At 33.7% G+C, this 23,436-nt stretch overlaps 1 protein-coding gene across 8 annotated transcripts in view; it reads right to left on the bottom strand.

Moving 5' to 3' along the window:
• Positions 1 to 23,436, bottom strand: part of LOC145268225 (neurobeachin-like) — a 607,546-nt gene that overhangs the window by 143,794 nt on the left and 440,316 nt on the right. The window lies entirely within an intron of this gene.

Genomic DNA, 23,436 nt, shown 5'->3' with positions numbered 1-23,436 from the left:
TGTCTTCTTATCGATTAGTAGCGCCTTCTCATCGATTAGTTACATCTTCTTATCGATTAGTTTTGTCTTCTTATTAATGAGTTTAATCTTATTAATTAGTTTTATCTTCTCTTTTTTTATTGATCAGTTTCGTTTCAATGATTCAAAGAAGAGTTAATGAGTGGACACAACATGCTAGTTTTAAAATAAATTACTACTTAGATACGTTAGCGTTCTGTAGCATCTTACTGTACCACATTTCCTTCGGATCTGTCCATTATTAGATTGACTAAAATGTTATGTAGTCGTTAATTAAGGTTCTAAAAATAACTATTCGAAATGAAAACATATGGTGTTCACTATGATGTTTTTTAGTTGTATTCTGCGCACCTGAAGTACATACCGCCTGTGATGAGAAAAATTATGAAGCCTGGTTTCTATTTCTGGAGTGACAGGAGTAAAATGTTATTATTAAATTAGTATGATTATTATTATTATTACTATAAAATTAGTCTGATTATTATTACTATTATTACTACATCAATGTAATTATTGGTATTACTACATTAGTGTGATTATTATTACTATTAAATTAGTGTGATTGTTATTACTACTATTATTATTATTATTATTACTACTACTACTACTACATTAATATGATTATTATAACTATTAAATAAGTGTAATCATTTTTACTACTACATTGTGGAGAGTGACATGAGTAAAATGTTATTATTATAAAATTAGTGTGATTATTGTTACTATTACATTAACGGGATTATTATTATTACTACTACATTATGTAATTATTATTACTATTACATTAGTGTGATTGTTATTACTATTACATTAGTGTGATTGTTATTGCTATTACATTGATGTTATTATTATAACTATTAGATTAATGTAATCATTTTTACTACTCTATTAGTGTGATTATTATTATTATTACTATTAAATTTTTATGATTATTATAACTATTACATTAGTGTGATTATAATTGTTATCATATTTGTGCGATTATCATTACTATTGCATAAGTGGGATTATCATTAGTATTACATTAGTGTTATTATTATTATTATTACTACTATACTATTGTGATTATTATTTTCACTATTACAATGGTGTGATAATTATTGCTAAATCATTAGTGTGATTATCATAAATATTACATTACAATAATCATTATTACATTAGTGCTATTATTATGATCACTATTACATTAGTGTCATTAAAATCATTAATATTACATTAGTGTGATTTGTATTTCTACTGCATAAGTGTGATTATTATTATTACTATTACATTAGTGTTATTATAATCATTGCTATTACATTAGTGTGTTTATTATAGTTACATCAGTGTGATTGTTATTGCTATTAGATAATCGCGATTATTATTATTATTATTACTACTACTACTACATTAGTGTCATTATAATCGTTACTATTACATTAGTGCCATTATCATTACTACTACATTAGTGTGTTTTTTCTTCTTATTATTACATTAGTGTATTTATTATTACTATTACATTAGTGTGATTGCTATTACTATTACATAAGTGTAATTATCATTATTACTATTATATTAGTGTAATTACTATTACTATTATATTAATCTGATTACTATTACAATTTAATTAGTGTGATTACTGTAATTATTACATTAGAGTAATTATTATTACTATTAGTGTGATTATCATTATTACATTTGAGTGATTATTTTGACTATTACATTATGTTGATTATTATTACAAATATTAAATTTGTGTGACTATTGTAATTATTACATCAGTGTGATTATTGTTATTACTATTACATAAGTGTGACTTACTATTACATTAGTGTGATTATTATTACTATTACATTAGTGCGATTGTTATTATTACTATTATATTAGCACAATTGTTATTATTATTATTATTATTATTACTATTATATAATGGGTTGTTATTGCTATTACAGTAGCGTAATTATTATTACTATTATATTAGTGTGATCATTAATGCTTTTACATTAGCATGATTATTATAAATACTACATTAATATGATTATTATTATTATTACTATTACATTAGTGTTATTATTTATATTATTACTACATTAGTGTGATTATTATTACTGTTACATTAGTGCAGTTATAACCATTTACATTACAGTAATTAATACTATTACAATTATGTGATTATCAGAACTATTATATTAGTTTCATTATTTTTATTACTATTATATTAGTGTGATTATTATCATTTCTATTACATTAATGTGTATATTATCATTATAATTACATTAGTGTGATGTTATTACTATTACATTAATATGACTTTATTATTATTACATTAGTTTACTTATATTCATTATTATTATTATGTCTGTGTGCTTTTTATCACTATTACATTAGTGTGTTCATTTTTTTACTACTACATTACTGTTATTGTTATTACTATTGCATAAGTGTGATAGTTTTTGCTGTTACATTTGTGTAATTATTATAATTACTACTACTTTAGTGGGATAAATATAACTATTACATTAATGTAAGTATAAATATTACTATTACATTACTGTAAGTATTATAACTACTACATTAGTGTTATTATTTTACTATTACATTACATTAGTGTGATTATTATTTTTACTATTACATTTGTGTGATTATTATTATTATTATTATTATTATTATTATTATTATTATTATTACTATTACATTAGTGTGATCATTCGATGCCTCTGTTCAGTCCTGAAAGACAAAGGATACCCCCTGGGGGGGGGGAGCTGAGCATGCAATTTTAGGGAAAGAGTTGCACAATCACCAACCACACCTCTTCTTAATCGGTATTGCTTAAGTCCAGTGACAACTGGAAACAATTCTGATATAAGTGGAGAGCACATATATATCAAAATATGGATGACCTCATTTTGTTTTTTTATTTTTAACTGTGCGAGTTACGTCCCTTGGAAATAAAAAATTGGCTTCTGGGACCCTAAAGACGTCTTGTCGTTTTCTCTCCTTTATGTTTACTTATTTTTCCTAATACAACGGAATAATACAACATGGTGGCAGCGATAAAACACAAGCATAAAACGTTACCGTAAACCAAAAAAAAAAACATAAAAAAAGGAGAAGATTGAGGTCAACCCAACAATAATTCCGCCTTCTTACCGGACAACAAGAAACTACGCGTGTTGCGTTTCCAAGAACACCATATTGAATTATTACTCATAAAACTGTGAGTTGTTTTTGTTTAATATCTTCTTGTCTTCCCCATACATTGTTAAAAAAAAAATTTTTTTAATGTCTAATTGGACAATGGAATCGCACATGTGCTGGGATACAAATAATTTGAAGGAGTCCTTCAAATTATTCAAGTAAAAATGTGAGTTATATTTTGCAGTCAGAGGCATTGACAAAAGCAAACAAGTTGACCACATATTATTGTTATCAGGGAAGAAAGGATAAGAAGATTTAACTCATGGTCATTCGCAAACGAGACTGACAAACTCAAACCGGTGGTGATTTGAGAAAAATTCCTAGAGCAAATAGAACCTCAAATCAATTTTATAATTGCATGTTTCTGCTTCCAGAAGTTCTCACAGACTGATACAGATCATATCAATGATTTTCTCACGAGATGCAGGCTGCAAGTGCAGAAATGCAAATTCAGGGACGAATTTGAACTTGAGCGTATTATCGACTAAATAATTGTGGGGACTAAATACCCAGAATTACAAAAGCAACTATTGGGCAAAAACAAGACCATGTTAATGCCAGAAGTGCTGAATATGTGCTTCAGTTGAATACATGAAAAAGTTGGGTGAGATTTATGGCAAATATGAAAGCCAAATAAATACAATTAGGCACAAAACCGAGAATGCATACGTCTGTGGTAGGTGTGGATTGGTTGGTTGTTTTTGTTTTACGGCATATCAACCCTTTTCAGGTTATTTAATTCCGAATCCAGTGATTTTGAAGAACAATTTTTTAATAGAATATATTTGTTTATTTCCAAGTTGATTTCTATTTAACCCATAGTTGGGACCCTAACAGGTACTACCACTCCAGGTCAGGGTGGACCTGGGAGCAATGGCAATTAAAGAGTGGCTCCACAGTCCCCAAAGTCCGTAAGCTAGGTCCTCACCATCGGATATAGTTTAAGGTCATATCCAGGATCGGTAGGTGTGGAATCTAACACAAGCAAGGAAATTGTCCTGCTTGAGGCAGCAGTTGCTCAGCATGTGGTCGGAAAAACCACTAGGCCAAAATGTGCCAGACCCAAAAAGCCAAGAAAAACACTAACAGGCAGACACAAATAAACAGGCTGACCAAACATAAAAAATTTGAACCAGCACAGGATACAGTAAGAAACTGGCAGACCTGCATAAACGTGCAAGACAAAATGGCTAGTGACTTTGAGAGAGTGTCTTTCTATTCAGTGCATGAACATGGAGAAAAAACATCTTGGACAGATGCAGTCATCAAACTGGATGTTGCACTCCCAAACAGGGAAGGTATTCATGAACTAAAGATTAAAGTGGACACAGGGGCAAAAGGAAACACCCTCCTTTTGTGTACGTTCCAACTAATGTTTTTAGAATGCGTGGAAAAAATGGGCACCCACATCCAGGCACCACACAAAGAAACAGCAATTCCTACAGCATACAATGGTTCTAATATCCTGCAGCACAGATCCATAGAAATAAAATGTTTATAAGGGCATATGGAGATCCATAAAATTCTATGTGGTAACATCCAATGAACCTACTATATTAGGATTACCATCCAGCCACTCTACACTGTTCGATGTACCCCAGCTGATCCTCGAGTGAAAACTATAATAAAATCTACAAGAGAACTGATGGAAGCTTATCCGGACCAGTTTGATCGGATTGGTAACTTTGATGGGGAGCACCACATTGTACTCTGCTCAAGCAATCATCCCATAATCCATGCACTCAGAAAATGCCCCATCAACATGAGGGATGAGATAAAGGAAGGACTGGACGAAATGGTGTCCCAGGGGATAATACAAAAAATAGATAAACCAATGGATTGTGTATGTGCGTAGAAGCAATGGCAAACTTTGCCTATGCTTAGATTTTTAGGATCCAAACAAAAACATGATGCATTGCAGTTACAAAACCCCAACCATGGAGGAGCTCTCACACAGACTGTCTAGTACAAAGTTCTTCTCTAAGCTCGATGCAAAAAAATGGCTGCTAATCAATCAAGCTCGATAGAGAATCACCGCTACTCATCGCATTCAACTCACTGTTTGGTTTGATATTGTTTTACGAGAATGCCTTTTGGATTGGTTATGTCTTAGGATGTTTTCGAACAAAGAATGGACATGATCATTGAAAAATACCTCGGTGCATTAGCATTAATTGATGATGTGATCATCCATGGTAAAACCAACTTAAGAAATTTGATGGAAACTGCACGAAATGCTGGCCTCATATTCAACATTAGTAAGTGTGCAATCAACCAAATGCAAGTAAGATTCTTCAGTGCGATCTTCGACAAGAATGGGATGCACCCAGATCCCCAAAAAGTGGAGGAAATAAAATCGCTCCCAAGCCTAATCAATGCTAATGAATTGTAAAAAGTACTGGGAATCATTACCATTCATGGCACCATTCATTCCGAGACTTTCAGACCTCACAGCAAACCTTAGGGTACTCTTAAAAAAATATGGCAACTATAAATGGAGTAATAACCACCAGAAGTCGCTGCAACAAATAAAGGACTTAATATGCAAGGAAATGCTATGTCGATATTATGACCCTTCCAAAAAGTGCATCATCTAGAGGATTGGAAGCAGCACTAATACAGGAAGGCAAACCCATAGTTTTTGCTTCAAAATCATTGACCGAGATGGAGCAACATTATGCTAATATCGAGCAAGAGCTCTTGACCATCGTATTTGGCTGTGAACGTTTTCGAACTTATATTTACAGCTCTTCATTTGAAGTTGAGAGTAACCACAAACCGTTGGGAATGATTTGCCTAAAAAACTTGACAGCAACGCCTCCTCAACTTCAACAGATGCTTTTGAAGAATATGACCTGATCATAAAATATCGACCAGGCAATAAAATGCTACTTGGTGATGGACCTTCAACCGTACTGGTTCTATCAAGACGAACTCTCTATTGAGAATGGCATATTAGTCAAAGGTGACAGAATTCTGATCCCTAAATCAATACAACCAGAGGTATTGGAAAGGTGCATTATGGACACCAAGGAAGTGACATGCAAATTAAGAGCCAAAACCTGTATTTCCTGGAGTGGTATCAATAATGACATTGACCTAATTATACAGCAATGCGCCATATGCCAAGAACTGCAGAAATCCCAAACTGCTGAGATTCCTGTGTGACCGTGGCAAATCCTAGCTGCTGACCTTTTTAACCTTAATGGAGCTAATTATCTCGTCATCGTAGATTATTACTTGAAGTACCCCTTCATCTGCAGACTCAGGAAATTCTCCAGCATGGAAGTCATTAGTTTTCTCAAGCAAATATTTGCTGAGCAAGGAGTTCCCGAAAGGCTCGTTAATGATAATGCTCACATTTCAAAGAATTTGCTAAAGCATGGGATTTTGAGCACATCACCTCTTCTTTCAGATACCTCCAATCGAACGGCATTTTCTTAGCTTAAAGAAAACTACTTGATCAATTTACGTGATTTTTGGAACATGACATTTTTGTTCCATGACAGATACGTACATCATAGAGATTTTTTATTTTTGTTTTTGAATTAGATTGAATTATGGACTTTTTTTTTGAGATACTGATTGATAATTTGTATTATTTATATTTGTGGGATTACAATTTTCATCTCGGATATTAATCCCTGTTTCCATTTCTGAATTTCGGGTTTGTACCAATTGGATATTTTGGAATTTCTAAAATATAGAATAGTAGTCTGAATAATCAAAATAATACAGTTTTTTCAAATCTTCAAAGGTGAATCAATGGCTAACCCTGTTAGCTGTATTTAACGGCGGGAAAAGTGTTAATGACCTGCCGATTCCGTCAGCAGATCAGTAGAAGTGATGAAAGCTCTTTCATGGCTCTGATCAACCATATCTTGGTCCTATGTTTCTCTTGTGCATTGGATGGTCAAACCAGGTGCTGACATAATGTTGCCAGTTCTTGCACAAATACCGGTTTGGCACCATTACCTAAGCAGGTTATCTTGTATTAATAAGTACGATGAATTTATTGGAAAAGAAAAGAAAAACCTTGAAGATGAAGTAATTTGTAGGTTGCTGTCTGCAGTTGTCAACAACAAATTGAAAGTGTTAGTTAAAGAGTTAAACACGTTCATATACTTATGTATGTATAACTTTTTAATGTACATTTCTGTGTAGATATAGGTAATAACCTACTGGACCACAACGAAATACAATGGTGCTTTAGACATCAATTTGCATAGTTTTCTTTTTTTATTATTTTTTTAAATAATAAATCTATGCCAAATTTAATACTACAGAGGAATAAATTACTCTTTCTTCTGTCATAAAAAAATAACTCTCACTGTCAGCTTAATATTCTTTAAATAAATAAAATGAATTTGGCTTTTATTTATTTACTTATCTATTTAAAATGTTAACAATTTAATTCCTTATCTATATAAATAAAATAGTAGATATATGTATGCATGCATGTATGTATGTATAAATATTTAACTAATAAACTCTTAAACTACTGGTCACATGACACTGAAATTAACAGAAAATAGTAATCATACACCAAGGATGGTTTATAACGAGTAAAATCTTTGTTTGGATGGATGAATAATTCGTAAAAAATACGTCAGCAAGTTGAATTGCAAAATGTTCATTTCCACTTACCGACACGTTTCTATTGTGCGTATACGCAAATTCAAAAGTAGCTTGGTTTAATTTGTAATCTTTCTTATCTATCTGTCGATGGTTCAAAAGGTAGAGAACGTGGTTGGAGTGCTAAGTGTTTTGGTTTCGATTCTAGCTGGTGGCACCCAAGTCATTTTCTTTTAACTTTTGAAATCACCATTATATATTAGGTACAATGTAATATTCAATTGAAAATTGGCCCTGTAATAATAAATACGAAATCTGTATAAATTAAAATATATTTAAGCATACTAGGCATAGCTTTCTAGTAAAACAACGAATATTATTATATATGTAGCAATCAAAAGGTTAAATAACTATGTGTTTTCTTAATGAAATAAATTTATTTATTTATTTTAAAATTTAATAAATATCACCTATCTTCTTACTGTAAAAATAATTTTGTCAACTAAATATTCTTCAAATCAATAAAACGAATGTCACCTTTTGAAATGTATTTATATTAAATTGCCCCGTTTTAGTTAATGAGAGACGACATAACTTGAGTTCGGAACAATACATTTTAAAATGGGTGAAGTCGTAATTGCTTATGTTAGTAACATCGGATTAATCACCAAGCTCTATCTTTGCAGAACAGACGATCTCACTTTTTCAAAATGTTTTGAAAGCTGATAACACACATACGAACACGAGATGCCCTTGAGTATTATTATATAGATTGGTTATATTTATTTTTTTTGTTCATTGAGAGGTCTTTGATCGTGTTAAATTGTATACATGTGCTTGTAAACATATGTTTAGTCTAATTATGTATCGCTAAATAAATAAATAAATAAATAAGTAAATGCTATTGTTCGCATGACTGATATTAAAAGCAATTTCCTTTCAGCCTATTTTCAACAGCATAGAACGAAACAGGAAAACCAAGTTTAAATATTAACAGTGAAAATATTTCAAAATAATCTCTCTCTCTATATATAAAAGACAAATTTTCTGTCGTTTTACGTCATTAAGCTTGGGAATATGAAATTTGGTATGACTACCTATGAAGATTGTCTCAAAGGGATCAGAGCAATCTCATGTCTTTAATGAGGTCACTAAGAGAATGCAAAAACTTTGCATAAAGATAGAGAGGAGTGTGTGAGAGAGAGAGCGAGCGCGCGCGCGTGAGAGAGAGAGAGAGAGAGAGAGAGAGAGAGAAAGAGTGAGTGTAAAAAAATGAGAGAGCGTAATAGAGAGAAAAAAAGAGTGCAAGAGAGAGATAGAGAAAGTGCGAGAGAAAGAGAGAGATAGAGAAAGAGAGAGATAGAGAAAGTGCGAGAGAAAGAGAGAGAGAGAGAAAGAGAGAGAGAGAGAGAGAGAGAAAGTGCGAGAGAGAGAGAGATAAGAAAAGGCGAGAAAGAGAGAGATAGAGAAAGTGTGGGAGAGAGAGAGATAGAGAAAGTGCGAGAGAGAGAGATAGAGAAAGTGCAAGAGAGAGAGATAGAGAAAGTGCAAGAGAGAGAGATAGAGAAAGTGCAAGAGAGAGAGATAGAGAAAGTGTGAGAGAGAGATAGAGAAAGTGTGAGAGAGAAAGAGAGAAAAAGTGGTAGAAAGAAAGAGGGAGTGTAAGAGAAAGAAAGAGAGAGTGTAAGAGAGAGAGAGAGAGAGAGAGAGAGAGAGAGAAAGTGTAAGAGAGAGAGAGAGAGAGAGAAAAAGTAAGAGAGAACAAGTGAGAAAGAGAGAAAGTGGAAGAGAGAAAGAGAAAAAGTGGGAGAGAGAAAGAGGGAGTGTAAGAGAAAGAAAGAGAGAGTGTAAGAGAGAAAAAGAGAAAGAGAAGAGAAAGTGTGAGAGAAAGAAAAGTGCAAGAGAAAGAGAGAGTGTGAGAAAAAGAGAAAAGTGAAAGAAAGAGAGTGCAAGAGAGAGAAAGAGGAGGAGTAGGAGTTTGATTTCATGGCAAATCAACGCATTGGGTCATTCTATACGAGATATGGTTTGTACATGTATATGATTTGTATAACCTGAAAATAAATAGTTTGTCAGGTAATTCCATTGAATTATGCTCCTCCCCACCTTTTTTATTTGACCCATGATTTAGTGTTAAGTCTTGTGTTTTTTAGTATCTTCTGTTCTATAGTATTTGTTTATGGTATTTTGATAGTTTCCTTTCAATTCCATTTTTTTCTATTGTGCAATATCTGTTGCATAACTCAGGTGTTTCATTTGTAGTTTTTGTTTCTTGTTTGTGTCTGGATTGGGATTGCTGACGTGACTTTTTTGTGCCGTTTAGATTTGGTTGAGGGCTGTTTATACTGAGTTTTGTCCGTGTGTGTATGTAATTTCCATACAGGGAAGTTTTTTCTTTTTAGATTTCGATGGTCTGTATTTCAAAGAGACTCGGTTATTTTGTGGTAGTTTTTCTACCTGAAAGGCTTGTAATGGTGTTATTTGTTGTTCATGACTATCTTTTGTTGTGTAGATAAGGTTTGGGCATGAAAATTGTTGCATGTCTGTAGTTCTTTTATGAAGGTTAAGAATTTGTTTGGATCCATATTTGCTAGTTTTCTTGCAAAGAGGTTACATTTTTTGTATTCAGAATTGGAAGGGATTTGCAATGGTTGAGTTACTCTTGAGTAAGAGTGGGTTGAATAAATATTCTTAACAATTTGGGGGAGGGGGAGAAGATATACTGAGTGTATTTAATTTTTATTACTTTTTTTTTTTCTTTTTTACACAGAAATCTTGAGTCCACCAAATGTTTTCCTTAGCAGTTTACATATTTCAGCCAAGTAGCTTCATGGTGATCAGATCAGTCAATTCCATAATTTCTACATAATTTCCTTTTGTTCTTTTCCAGTTCTTGTGGTGCCCAAATTTCTGGCAATTATAACATCTAAGTGAAGTAGAGATAGAGATATCCACTATGTATTAGTGTTGAATTTTTTACCGTTTTTCTTTATACTGATGTTTTTTATATCTGTTATGAATTTTTTTTTTTTTTTTTTTTTTAGTTTTGTTTGATTTCATCTATTGAGGGTATGGGCCCAAAGGTCAAAATACCTCCAGATTTTTTATTCTATGACTTCCACTGGGAATGGAAGAAAAAAATGGTGGTAAATGAATGCCAATAGACTCCTGAACATCATACTATTTTTCACAAGCATAAATGTTGTGCATTTGTGAGAATGGCATCCATATTTAAACATGGCTGACAATCATTCAAATACAACATGATGACTTACTTAAACCCTAGTAGCACCCAAACCAATAAACATAAGAACATGTAGTTCCTATTTACAATGTCTCCCCACGGGACAGAGTTAGACACCAGGGTCGTTTTTTAACGTGGAGAAAAAGAACAAAAATAAAAATTGTCTCAGTCGTGAAGGATTTCTCCTCCACTGACAGAGAACAAGAAACTGAAATGCAGCATCTGAAGAACAGATACTACACTTTGATCTTGTCCCGAAGGCCAACTTGGATGTAAGGGATTACTATTTGGGATTATGCCTAGGAAAGATGAATAAGATGTTGGTGTACGTTATATTTAAACTTCTGCATATCAGTACAGTCAGGGAAGTAGGTAGCAGGAAGAGAATTCCAATGTCTAACTGTTCAATCATATTAGAGCAGAAAGCTTTCTGGCATTTAGGGACCTCAACAGTGAAGGGGTGTGATTTTGTTGCTAAGCAGGTTTGTTAGATATATGTACATCAAGAGGGCACAAGTGCGACGAGCTCATCAAAGCACATTCCATTAAAATATTTGTAAAGCAGGCACAGAGATGCAACATTGTGGCGATGGGACAGGGGTTAGAGCTTAGTTGACAAAGTGGAACTTCTTAGATTGAAGACTTTTTTGGAGCCTATCCCAGAGGGAGAGAATAGTAGAAGCTGTGACAACAATACTCCATGAATGGGTGAATGGTGACCTTGTATAGGCACAGGATACTCACAGGTGTGAGTAGTCTTCTAGCATGATAGAGAGAACCCTCTTTCTTTGCAGCAGCCTTTGCAATGTCTTTAATGCATTTGTTCCAGTTCATATTGCCTGTGAATGTTAGGCCGAGGAGTTTAAAGGAAGAATTCTCAGGTAGGATGCTATTGGTTATGGATAACAGTGGTTAGAGAGGTCATTTTCTAACGATTCTCCCATCGTCTTAGATTTGTGTACATCTATTTTTCTCTCATGCATGTTATAGAGTGTTGTATCATTAGCAAATATACCCATCTCGGACACAATTTTATCAGGGAGGCAGTTAATGAATATTAGAAATAATAACGGTCCTAGGATTGATCCCAGAATATTGAAATAATAATGGTCCTAGGATTGATCTGCATTAATGTTATACTGCTTGTATGGCCATCATTGACAACTTGCATGGTCCGATTGTCTAAATATATTGAATATACATCCAGTTATACAATACGATTTAATTTTCATTAACAGCCCTTCATACCAGACTTTGTCAAAGGCCTTGGCTACAGCTCTGGCTTCACCGCCTTATTCAGTACATGGTATATGTGGTCAGAGATGACTGTTAAAATATCTGAAGTTGAACGACATTGCCTAAATCCATACTGTTCGTCAGAAAGAAATGAGCTTTTGCAAGGTGGTTGATTAGTGCTTGATTAATTAAGATTTTAGCAAAGAGGGGGAGGAGACTGATAGGGCAATCATTGAGAGGGGCAGTCCTTACACCAGAATTCTTGTACACTAGTACCACAGAGGCCACTTTCCAGCTATTAGGGAAGCAAGATTGAATAAGGTATTTATTGTAGAGCTTGGAAAGTACAAGGGCTAGCTCAGCTGAGCATTTCTTAATTAGTATAACAGGGATGAGATCAGGCCCAGACGCCTTGGGAGCATCTGTTTTTTCTGATATCGCGGATATGAGAAGGAGTGATTTTCACATCATTTAGTGTGGTTCCACTCCGCATAGGGAAATTTTGGAGGGAGTTGTTTGTTGGCTCTAAGGTGGAGTTGGAAGTGAATTGCCGAGCAAGCAGTTTTGCCTTCTCGGTTGCTGTGCATGTGACCTTCTGGTTGTTGGATAGTTGAGAAATTACTGATTGCCCTTTATTCACTACACGATTATAGATTTTCCAGAAATCACAAAGTCCTATCTTTTGCGATTCTATGTGTTTCCTGGTTATTTCAGCATGCCTTTTTGGCTGTCATTATTTCTCTTTTACAATGATTTCTAGCATATATGAATCTTTTGCTTATTTGTATTTGACTTATGATGGCAGAATGCATGCTGTCTTTGCACAATAGCAGCTGCACAATCTGTAATGAACCATAGGGGTGAGTGGGGCTTGCTATCATACTTCCATGTGGGAATGTGCTTCAAGACCTGTTTTGCACCATTCAATTGTCTTATTAGCACACTGTTCAGCAGGAAGAGAGAAAATATTGGTCCATGGAGCATCTCTGATGTGTTCTCTGATGATTTCCCAGTCAACCCTTTTGTAGTATCTTGTTGTTTTGAACATTGCCTCCTCACCTTGGGGTTGGGATTTAAGTGTGATATCTACTGATACCACTAGGTTGACAAGTGGAGTGTGGGCATTAGTCATACAATCCTTAGGTACTGTGGTGAGGAATAGGTCTAGAAGTTAAGCCTACTGATGCTCAAAATCTGGAAGGCAGGTTGGGAACATGACTGTTTTTGTGAGGAAATGAGCTATCTATGCAACCTGAGAAACCAAGCCAATTTTTATGGTGGATATTAAAGTCACCAAACACATGTTTAGTGTGCTGGTTCTTTATAATACTTCTTAAAGTTCTGAATTTTTTAAATGACTGTTTATATTACTTGCATTGATTGGACTATTGTTCTACCCTTGAGTGTTATTCGTGTAATGTTTCGGTCGGGTTGTCCTTTGGCCGTCTTCAGGTATGTTAGTTGTTGTTTGAAAAAGAAAAGAGAAAAGTTACTAGCTCTGTAGATATTTTCGTATTGTGAGTTAGTCTATTTAATGGTTTTAGTTTCGAATTTATGAAAAAATTAATTGACAAAAAAGAACAACTCTAATAATAATCGATAGGGGATTATCTCCCTTTCATTGCCAAAATTTCAAGGGTGTACAATACTTGCTTTTTTCATAATTAGCACATATGCTAAAAAAAAGAAAAATTACTAAGTAGACCACGGCTAGATTTTAATAGCATTTGGGAGCCTCCAATTATAGAAAAAACAAATATTGTACACCCTTAAAATTTTGGCATATAAGAAAAATAACAAAGTTGTTCTGCTGTTTATAGAAATACTAAATAAGGTTAAATTTAAGAAGATAATTAAAATTCATACAGTATGCAAAACCTGTCTTAAATTTCATGAAATAGCGTCACATGTGACACTTTATCATCTTTTTGGTGTGGGTATGTTACATAATTGCCACGTTAGATTATGTATTTTTGCTGACAGAAAATATATCTTGCCTTTTTTTGTTTCAATCATCACCGGAGAAGAGAGCTTACAGAGAAAGAGAGGGGCGTAGGGAAAAAGAAAGAGGATGAGAGAGTCGATAGAAAGACCCAACAGATCTCAACACCCCCCCTCCACCTCATAACAATGTGTCAGTCATCTGGTAATGTTACAGGGTAGTGGCGCACTACCTGACCCGTTTTGGTTCCGGGTTATTTGCCGCCAAAAATGGACAAAGAAAAAAAGAGAGGCAAGCAAAATACGACTGAAAAAGGAGAAAAAAGAAATACATTTTTTTATATACTGCTTAGCAAGCAGTCATGGCGATCAGACGATGAGAAACCCTGCTCCGGGTAGTCAACAAAAATGAAGTTACGCTTTGGTGGATATGGAATACCCACCGATGAAAAACTAAACAAAGGATATTAACGAAATAATCCAAAACAGAACATATAAAACTTAAAAGTCAACATTTAAACTGATCTTGGGAAAAATTGTATTATCTGAAAGAATTTTCTCAAAGGATATTTCACTGGTGAATTTGAGAAGCAAAATTTGCCAATGCAAGGATAAGGGTGACAATATACCTCAGAGTTGTGGATGTGTGTTTTTGAACACGATGAAGCTGGGCTAACCAATACGCTCAGAATGAAAAACTAAAATAACAAAATCTGCTGAAGGAATCCCCCCCCAAAAAGGAATGAATTATAAGTCTTCTTTCTCTCTCTCTCTCTCTCTCTCTCTCTCTCTCTCTCTCTCTCGCAATGAATTAATGCCTCCTTTTGTTTTGACCTTTTATTGTTTATTGATATATTTTCCACTCAGGATTTTTAGGCATTATCGTAGGACCCCCCCCCTCTCCCATCATTCTTTTTTCGGCTTATTTTCTTCCTATTTTTGAATTTTAATATTTGCGTTTGCATTCTATTCCTTTCACTATGCTGTTTGTTTGTTCATTCCATATTTTATGGGTTTTTGAAAACGCTTCCCCCATCCCCTCTTATTCGGCGAAATATTTCAAACCCAGAGGACCTTTTTTTTTTTCCTTAAATTTTTTTATTTTGTTACGTAAGCCCCTCTAGGTAGTCCCAACATGGGGCGTGATCATAACAGTATATATTATGTATACATACACACATATATATATATATATACAGGGTGACCCCCCCCCAAGAAAACGGGCCCCAACTCTAATTAGGCCCCCGTTTCTTAGTCTTTTGTCCAAATGAAATGAAAAGAACTTGCCCCCATACTTACCAAACTGTTTAAGCGTTGCCTTAAGGAGAAGTGCTTCCCAACACCCTGGAAAACCTCATCAGTATGCCCTGTATTTAAAAATTCAGGTGATAAGTCATCCCCCTCTCAGTACAGACCAAAAAGTCTCCTGTATGTCCTGAGTAAGTTGCTGGAATCCACAATAAATAGAAAAGTAGTCAACCACCTCAGCAGAAATAACCTTCTTAGCGATACGCAATATGGTTTCCGTTCTGCTAGATTTACAGCAGATGTGCTAACGGTTATATCTCATAGGATTAGTGACTCTCGACAAAGGCTTGATTTTTAGGGCAATTGCTCTTGACATATCAAAGGCCTTCGATAAGGTGTGGCATAAAGGCCTACTACACAAGATTTCCAGCTACGGTATAACTGGAAATGTTTTCTCGATCATTAAATCATTTCTCTTAGATAGGCTCATAAGAGTAGTGGTTGATGGGCAGAAATCAGAGGCCCACAGTATTAATGCTGGAGTCCGTCAGGGGTCCATACTGAGCCCAACTCTCTTCCTGATCTACATCAATGATCTCCCAAAACACATACTAAAATCTTTTGTTGACATCTATGCTGATGACACGACCATCTATGGCAACACATCAAAGGCTATAAATGATGATGTTCTCTCTGATTCTCTCTCCTCTGATCTTGAGCGCGTGGTACAGTGGGGAAAGAGGTGGCTGGTTACCTTTAATGCATCTCAGACCAAGCTCCTATCTCTACATCATAAACGCTCTGATCCCCATCTGGCATCAATTGAAACGGATGGCTCTCATCTAGGGGAGTCCCCATGTTTTGATAAGCTTCTGGGTTTGACCTTTACTCCTGATCTTAAATGGAACACATACATCAAGTTTGTGGCCAAGGTTGCTGGGAAAATGGTGGGATCCTTCTACCACTCCAGAAGATATCTCACTAATGATGCAATTCTCTATCTATATAAGAGCTAAGTACGTCCAAAGATGGAGTACTGCTGCCACATCTGGGAAGGAGCTGCTAAAAACAGCCTATCCTCCTTTGACAGAGTACAAAATAGACATTGTGGCTTGGTGGGGGATGCCCTTTTCTCTTCTCTGCAACCTCTTTCCCACAGAAGAGATGTAGTGAGCCTGTCTTTGTTCTATCGTTATTTCCATGGCAAGTGCTCGTCTGAGCTCTATTCTCTGGTCCCCCCCCAAATCTTTTTCAAAAAACACCCGACTAGCTGAAACCACAGTCAATAATTTTCCCCACTCCTTATCTGTGCCTAAATCAAAACGTAGATTCCATGAACAAAGCTTCTTTCTTAGAACTGCACGCCTGTGGAACTCTGTTCCGCTTGCCTGTTTCCTTCCCGACTTCAACCTGGATGTCTTCAAGTCCAACACAAACAAATTCCTGATGAACCGCCCCCCCCTAAGTAATGACACCTTATCAATTCTCCAATACTATTGCTACACTATCCCATTGATTACTGTACCCTTATCCCCGAGTGGCCATTGGGCCTTGATAAGTGGTGAATCCATGTAAAAAAAAAACACTAGGGTGTTTGGCCTTTTTTTCTCCGTTCTACAGCATATGTTCTAGATGGCCTCCATTTAGCTCTTGTTTTGTTTTTTTGGCCACCCTGTATATTAGCTGGACGTCTGTCATTGCCTGGTCGTACAATACACTTAAACATGATAACAGAACACTGCCAGACATATAAATAACCTTGTGTAAAATTTTCAAAAGATAGGCTCAGCCATTTCAGAATATATAAGAAAGGAAGTCACATACGCCCAAAGTGAATTATATATATATATATATATATATATATATATATATATATATATATATATATATATATATGTATGTACTAATTTCAGGTTGAAAATATTCAAAAGATTAGAATCATTGAATTTCAACAAAGGTTGCTGATAGTGCTCAATCAAAGAGAGCTAATTTATAATTTTTATTTTCTTTAAGTAAATACAGACATATGTTGCTATGATGTGCAAACCGTTTCGATCATTATTGATCTCATAAGGCAAGAAAAAAATTGAAAAACTTTATATAATTTGTTCCTTTTTTATCTATCGTGTTGGAATACTATTTCCATTATTCTCATCATATATATATATATATATATATATATATATATATATATATATATATATGTATGTTATACATACGTGTATATATGTGTATGTTATACATGTGTATATATGTGTATGTTATACATGTGTGTAAATGTGTATGTTATACATATGTGTACATATGTGTATCGTGTGCATATGTGTATCTTATACATATGTGTGTATATATATGTATGTTATACATATGTGTGTATATATGTTTATGTGTATTGTTATAGTGCTTCTATATGCTGCAGAAACATGGATAATCCACCAGAGACACATTAAGGTTCTAGAACATTTCAATATTAAGTATCTGAGAAGAATTTTGAATATAAAATGGCAAATGCACATACCAAACACAGAGGTACTAGAAAATGCATGGTGGCCAAGCCTTGAAATCATGGTTACCACTGTGCAGTTGCGCTGGTCAGGTCACATTGTACATATGGGTGATGATCGTCTCCTGGAGAGTCTCTTCTATAGAGAACTTGCGAGTGGCAAGCGTTCACAACATACACCCAGAAAGCGCTACAAGGATGACCTCCAAAGCAATCTGAGGGATACAGGTATTGATACCTACACCTGGGAAGAAACTGCGGTTGATTGTGACGCTTGGCGGAAATTGGTAAAAAATGGCTGTGTTAAGAGGATAGAGCGTGCAAAGCTGAAAAGAGCACTTCGGAGGGGAGATCTGAAATTTTTTCCAGGCAACCATGCAATTTGTGAATCGTGGTGGCGTTTTCCTTTCAAAGGCAAGGTATACGAGCCACCAGAAGTCTCACAATAACAGACCATTGTCATTCAATGTTCAACAGCAACCTCATAGCACAGTGTGTGTAATGTATGCAGTAATGTATGCAGCTGTAAATCTGGACTGAGAGGGCATGTGGTTGTGTACAAAGACAATATTCCTTATCCAGATCCAATCAACTCTGTTAAGACATTGAATTTGGTGTGTCATGTATGTCATCGTCCCTGTAAATCAGCTGCAGGCCTTAAAAGTCACCTGAGGACACATGAGAGGATGCTTAAAACAGTATATGAATCTTGAGACGGCAATCATTAGTGAAGATGCTGCAAACATCATGTGTATGTGTGTGTGTGTGTGTGTGTGTGTGTGTGTGTGTGTGTGTGTGTGTGTGTGTGTGTGTGTGTGTGTGTGTGTGTGTGTGTGTGTGTGTGTGTGTGAATCGTCCGACCTGCTTTAATACAGAATATCTAATGAAGCAGGTCAGCCAATTCATCTGTGTCTGCCGAAATAAACTGTAATGTTCTGTATTCACTAAAGGTAAAAAATAAAGATATATATATATATATATCATCATCAGTCGTCTTTATTTCAAAACTTCCTTTGGATGAATGAAATTAAAAAAAAAAACCCAGAACAAATATTTGAAAATATATTTTTGATATAATAAGATGTATTACCCTGTTCCATTTCAGAAACGGAAAAAATCAGAAATTCAAATATGGGGGGGGGGCTGTTAGCGTTGTGAAAGAGAGTAAGTTTTTTCTTTTTCATAGCGTCATATAGGCGTTAATATATTTAGAAAGATATAATGCAATTTATATTCTGTTTGAAACAAATATGTCCATTATAATTCAAATATGGATGCATAATTGAAATGAAATGAGTGTATTTTTATTATGTAATTTATTAACTGATTATATGTATTAATTGTTATAGGTGGTGTTTTCTATAGTGTGTAAGAGTTAACTTGTGTCTAAACTTATGTTCATTTAATAGAAGTTTACTTATTAATGGTGATACATTATAGAAAACTCCATGTTGTTTAATTGTGCTTGAATTTGTGATAAGCGCTGATTTAAGTTGTCTCCGTCACGGTTTATTTGAAATAAATTTAACTATTTTTGCTTGTTTGAAGTCAAAAGTATGATTATAGATGTATATATTTATAGAACAACTTTAAAAGACTCAATATCAGTGATAAAGCCTAATATAAGTAGAAAAAGTCAAGAATTAAATTTACTATATTTTATTCAAAACAAGTAATACAAAGATAAAAGTGAAAGCTTCCTTATTCCATGGAGTTTCAAAAGAAAGGAGACCTCAGAGGAAAAAAGTTAGCAAAAGTTAAGTAAAGATAAGTATCTATTTTTGCTGGTTAATTAAATTTTTGAAAACATTCGAGAAATAAAATTGAAAGAAAAGTAAAAGTTTATATATAAAATGGGAGGGAATACCCAGCAAGGTTATGTATGTATGGTTTTAAATATCCAGTGATATCCAAAAGTTAACAATAGGTGGCGCAAGTAGTGAGCCCCAAAAGATTTCCATAAGATATCTTTAGAATCTCTTTAAACAATAAAATATCCAGGGTTAGAGAAGGAATGAAAAGTCCATGTAGAAAAATCCTGTAGCGAATTGCGGCAGCAAAATCCAATCCTTAGAAATAATAGTTCTTGTGCAGAGGCATAAGTCTTTTTTTTTTTTTTTTTTTTTTTTAAATATAGGGTTCAAATAGAAGAGAGTTAAAAACTGGAGTGTTCCTTTCTGAATTACTTTGGCCATGGAAGGTTATTTTGCCAATTATCCCACTTCGAATAACGTTCTCTACCTTTTAACTTTTCTATTTGAACTATATATATATATATATTTTTTAAATCTTCATATGCCCCTCTGTACAAGAACTATTAATTCCAAAGATTGGATTTTACTCCCACAATTCAATACAGGATTTTTCTGCACAGACTTTTCATTCCTTCTCTAACCCAGGATATTATTTAAAGGGATTCTAAAAGATATCTTATGGAACTATTTTTGAACTCACTAATGTTCCCACCTATAGTGAACTTTTGGATATTTACAACCATAAAGAGATCTACAGGAAAGTTGAACCTGTAGAACAAATTCGATTTGATTTTTTAGACAATAAAAATACCTGCTAAAGAGTCAAAATTGAAAAAAAAATTGGAACTTGGCAAATGTAAATCGACTAAATGTGTTACTTCTATGCATGCGCAAATATACATTTATACCATAAAGTCGATTAATTTTTTAAGTTTTGGTATCAATCTGTTGTTAGCTCAGATGGTAACAAATAAGACTGGAGAGCTTAATGTTTTGGTTTCCATTCTGGACTTTGCTGAGTATTCCCTTTCATTTTATCTTTAAACTTTCACTTTTCTTTCACATTTTTTCTTTCTCAAATGTTTTCAAAAATTGAGCTAACCAGCAAAAATAGATACTTATCTATATACTTACCTTTAGCTAACTTTTTTCCTCTGAGGAGAAGAGGCTATCTTTGAAACTCCATGGAATGAGGAACCATTCACTTTTACTTTTGTATTCCTTGTCTAATATCTAATATATAAAAGGCAAAATGGATGCAAGCGTTTGTCTATGTCCACGAAAGGCTTTTTGGCTCGGGGTTCTCATGTTGGTTAGATTCTGGGAGAAGTTTTCCTGTACTTCCCAGATCGTAATATCTCAGATTCGCAAACGGACAACATCTCTATCTTTTTTTGATTGAGTTTCAAAAAATTCCCTCCATGCCGTCATTTCAAGTGTTTGTTTGTCTTTTTCCCTGTAGAAAAGTACCCAGTTGAGAATGAAGAAATTAATGTTTTTAGCCAATTTTTCGGTATTTTTTGTCTAAAGGGTCGAGCTTCAAATGATACTGGTCTTGTGAAAATCCGTCGCCTCTTTCGAAAGTTTTAGGCAGACATGCAAACATACATGCATACATTTATATATTGGTAGCTCAAATTTTTGATCCAAACCGATTAAAAACCTTGCCCTATCTCTGAATACCCTTTATGTAAAATTTTAAATGTTTAGACCAGAAATTGTCTGAGTAATTTGGTAGAGACCGCAGAAGTGAATTTTTTTTTTTAACTTTGACCCCTATTATGACCCGTTAACATTTATTGCTTTGGGCTCAAATCAAGTTATTAAGTTAGATCCATGTCCAAGGAACCTATATCTAAAATTTCAAGTGTTTCGACCCAAAATTGGCGAAGGAGTTTGGTAGATTTCTCAAAAGGTCAAATTGTTGAACTTTAACCCCTTAACAGCCAAATTTCTATCCGAAAACAGATTACAAGGATTTTCCCAAATCTCAGTACCCTGTATATCAAATTTCGAGTCTTTAGACTGAAAATTGACAGAGTTATTGCGTTGGAAAATGTACACAGACACACAGATAGACCGACATGTTCACTTTTATAGATATATAGATATATAAAAAAAATTATTATATCATTTTATAGTAATCTATATGCAAATCAAGTCATGTGTTTTATAATTTAAAAACTTAGCATAGCAACAAACAAAAATAACAATGATGTAACAAATAAGAGATGCAAATTGGCGTTTATTGGAACCTTGCTTATTTTAGTTTGTATTGTTTTTATAACCATTCTTAAATCTTTTCTTTATAGTAATGAATGAACTATTGACTACTTATTTCTTCATCTGATGAGCTTTTCATGCTTACATCTGAGCTCTCAAGATAAGAATTATTTGATATAATAATTTCTCTTGTAATTAAAACTTCATCGCTTTGGGTGTATATAGATCTAATTTATACTAATATGAGCTCTTTTTTTTTTAGAGGCATTAAACTTTAAATTGACAACTCAATTTTCTTTGATTGCAGATTTGGCAACTATCGGTTATTTCGAGTACGGCTTAGTTTGGAAATTTATCATGAAGAATCTAACACTCAACCAGTGTTTGCAAATTGCGCAAATTTATTTTATTTACATCTGATGAACAAATAATTTACATTCGATGAATGAATAATTTCACAAAATGGGCCTGTCAGTTGGCCACCTCATTGATGCGATTTAACCCCATTAGATTATATTCTTGAGGGATAAATCAGACACAATAAACCACTTTGAAGACAACATTCGACAAATTATTGCCAAAATACAGCTTAATTTAATGAATAGACTTTGTAAAAATTGGACGTCTAGATTACGCTATATATTTGCAAACCGCAGGACCATATGCCTGAAATTATATTTAAATTACAAATGAAAAAAATTAATTTTTAGAATAAGCCACATATTTATATAATAAAAAATATTTTTCTGAGATTTATTTTAATTTAAAGTCCATCATCTCTAAAAGAACACCCTATATATATATATATATATATATATATATATATATATATATATATATATATATATGTTGTTTTTGTTTTGGTTTTAGCGATATGTTTTGAATGAATTCAATCATTTACGAAAGTGCATTTTTACCTAAATGCGAGTTGGGAATAATTTTCCCTTTTTAACCAATTTGGTACTCCCACATTGGGGAGCGGTATATATATTATTTTTAAAATGTAATTATCCACTGACACATGTTTCGTCGTCTACGACCTATCAGAGTGGCTGTATCTAGCGAGATTCAAAATTGGGACCCAACGGTAATGAGCCTAAACCCTTACCCCTGAAAATTATTCCCAACTTGCATTTAGGTAAAAATGCACTTTCGTAAATGATTGAATTAATTCAAAACATATCGCTAAAACCAAAACAAAAACAACATCTAAGTAAATCGCGATATATCCAAACAGTTGGCGAGATGGTCCAGTATGGTATTTAATAAAAAAAAAAAATAATAATAATTGTAATCTATTTTTACTAACAAGTAATTTATAATTTTTAAAAATTACTTATTAGTAAAAATAGATTACAATTATTATTATTTTTTTTAATTTTTAAAAATTACTTATTAGTAAAAATAGATTACAATTATTATTATTATTATTTTTTTATTAAATTAAGTTAGACTTATTATCTCCCTTACACCCTTAAAATAAATAAAGAAAACATGACAATTATCTCCCCTTAAAA

This window comes from Euprymna scolopes, chromosome 43, assembly GCF_053919585.1.
Source record: "Euprymna scolopes isolate OS-2025 chromosome 43, ASM5391958v1, whole genome shotgun sequence".
Classification (NCBI taxonomy): Eukaryota; Metazoa; Mollusca; class Cephalopoda; order Sepiida; family Sepiolidae; genus Euprymna; species Euprymna scolopes.
This window is presented reverse-complemented; position numbering and strand designations above follow the sequence as displayed.